The 2,554-nt window shown below is 41.0% G+C and overlaps 1 long non-coding RNA gene across 1 annotated transcript; it reads left to right on the plus strand.

Moving 5' to 3' along the window:
* The first annotated feature begins 1,310 nt into the window (after nucleotides 1-1,310).
* On the plus strand, nucleotides 1,311-1,941 carry LOC123487489. The gene is made up of 3 exons (XR_006659791.1): nucleotides 1,311-1,351; nucleotides 1,497-1,577; nucleotides 1,860-1,941. It is a non-coding gene; the product is annotated as an uncharacterized LOC123487489 (long non-coding RNA).
* Nucleotides 1,942-2,554: the final 613 nt, after the last annotated feature.

Genomic DNA, 2,554 nt, shown 5'->3' on the forward strand with positions numbered 1-2,554 from the left:
ATTGAGTTTGATAAGCATACTAAGTAGAACATCGTTAGATACAGTCTCAAATATTTATATTTTTTAAGAGAAACAAGGCTGTCATATAGGATTTAGTTCCTCGATCGCTGTCGCTGGCCCACACTCCATTACAGTAGGTGTCAAAATGTACCGTAACTTTGGATGACAACTGCGGATAAACCCCACAGAAGAAGACGTATTTTCATTGTGAGTGGCCACTTCCGAGTATCTGGTCATATAATGGATAATCAGATTTTCAAATCAGTGGAGGTGAACAAGTGCACACTTTGGGAGGAAGGAGAGATCATTAAGGACTAGACACAGATTCCTACACATGATAAAGTAGTAGGTTATCTTGCTGAAGGAAAAACAAATCCCAACAAGTTTTAGTCTTTTTTTCTCTCCAGCCATTAAACACGGAACAGAGGAATGTGGAGGATCAAATATTATAAAAACTTGGTATAGACATTTTATACAGCATGCCTATCCTGTTAAAAGGAAAGCAGACTTACCGGATCCATTGGGGGAAGCCACATTTTCTTCAGCGTTTCTTCATCAGACTTTCCGGTTCACACTGGCCATGCAGTAGCAAAATACACAGCTATCTCGATTTAAGAGCTCATGGCAGAGATATTAGAGAAAGGGAGGATCTAGGAATCCCATTCGGCAATGAATGGAGGAACGTATAACGGCTCACCCAGCAGACTGTCGGACATTCACGTTCACCTTGTCATGTTGGGTCACGCAATCCCTTCTCAAAGTCAGGGTATGAGTCCAGAAACCGGCATATTTTCCTCCACACTAGTTAATGTCACGATTCCAAAGCTATACGATATTACAGAGAATAAGTAAATTATATCACATATCGGTAAAGATTTACAATGACAAATTCGTCTCCTTCTTCTTCTTCTTCTTCTTCTTCAGTGGGCTTTAATGGTGGTTGGCATCCAATATCTTGCCCAGCTGGGACGAGGACTCGGGCAGAACTTGGGTTGAGTGAAGGCATGAACGGCTGAGAGTTAGCGTCGGATGTCGTCATCTGGACCAACACCATGCGGACCTTGATGGTGTCACAAGGGTTTGTGTTACAGGGATAAGAGCTCGGGCAGAACATGGGAGTTGATGGAAAAAATTTGCGGGATGCCAGAAGTTAAATAAAATTCAATTTAAACGTAATGTGTCAGTGGGCAGGAAGGTTGGTCATTACGAATGGGGGGAATTTGGAACAAAATCTAAAATAAGTCATGCACATGCACCATATGTGGACAAAAATAAAAAATTGTGGGGGACTTTATTTTGACATGATGTAAGCAGGAAGGAAGTGGGTATACAACAGACCAACGTTTGGAAAGTATGTTAAATAATACGATGCTGGATTCTTCAAAATAAAAATTCTGGGGTCAATAGCCAACAGTGGAAGTAGATTAGTACTCCTTTAAAAGTGCGTTCCCAGAAAAACAATCTTGAATCCTCCCTCTGTTGTCTCTGTTCTGCAGATGCCAAGATCAATGCTCAGACAGAGGAGAAAGCGCTGCCGGGGCCAATAACGGCTTGACCTGAATACATGCTGTCTGCAGGTGAGCAAAACCTCACCTAACAGGACAGCCTCTCAGTTTGGCTCTCAAACCAAACTCTATTTGAGATTCTTAATTCATACATTATTTAAATTAACTTGGCTATCACCAAGAATTGTGTGCATCCATCCTATTTTGTGTGAAATATGTCTTGATTTTTGCCTTGTCATACATGTTCCAGCCAAGGGCAATGTAAATATACATGTCCTTTTGCTAAAACAGTCTTCTCACAATTGGTAAAAGTTGTATGTACATGTATTTAGATGTTTTTGTATTTTTTTTCAGTCACACTGTGGCAAGAAAGGAGATCTGTAGCTCAGCTGGTAGAGCACGGCGCTTGTAACGCCAAGGTAGTGGGTTCGAACCCGGGACCACCCATACACAAAAAAAAATGTATGCACGCATGACTGTAAGTCGCTTTGGATAAAAGCGTCTGCTAAATGGCATATTATTATATTATATTATTATCCATGAAGTGAACATGGACAGCATATCTCAGCCTGAGTCCAGTAAAGGTAAAGAGGACTCACCTAGGGAGCTCCTACACTAGCTAGCAAGCCATATGAATGATGCACTGAAATTAGCTACTCTCAAGGGGATCACTGTGGTAGCTAGCTATGGCTATTCTCAGACAAGAAACGAACAAGCAAGCCCCTGTCTGAGAAGCATGTCCGATTGATCGAGCATTCTACTCAATGCGTCGTCAATGAGTGCTGATTTCTTCAAAAAAGTTAATTACAGTGGTTTGGAAATACAATGACATTGCAAAAGGAGGCAACTAATTAGTTAAACCGTTTGTCATCATTTTGATGTCGCCAGATTGACTTTTGATGTGCAGCATAATGTTAGCTAGCTACAATTGAGGGGATACCACCACATTTTTGCTAGTTGCCGTAGCATTCATAGCTATTTTTGATGAACTTGTTAGCTAATGACAACATTGCCATCCATTTGACGACATGATAATGATGTCAAAGTTG

This window comes from Coregonus clupeaformis, unplaced genomic scaffold (assembly GCF_020615455.1).
Source record: "Coregonus clupeaformis isolate EN_2021a unplaced genomic scaffold, ASM2061545v1 scaf1730, whole genome shotgun sequence".
NCBI classification, from domain to species: Eukaryota; Metazoa; Chordata; class Actinopteri; order Salmoniformes; family Salmonidae; genus Coregonus; species Coregonus clupeaformis.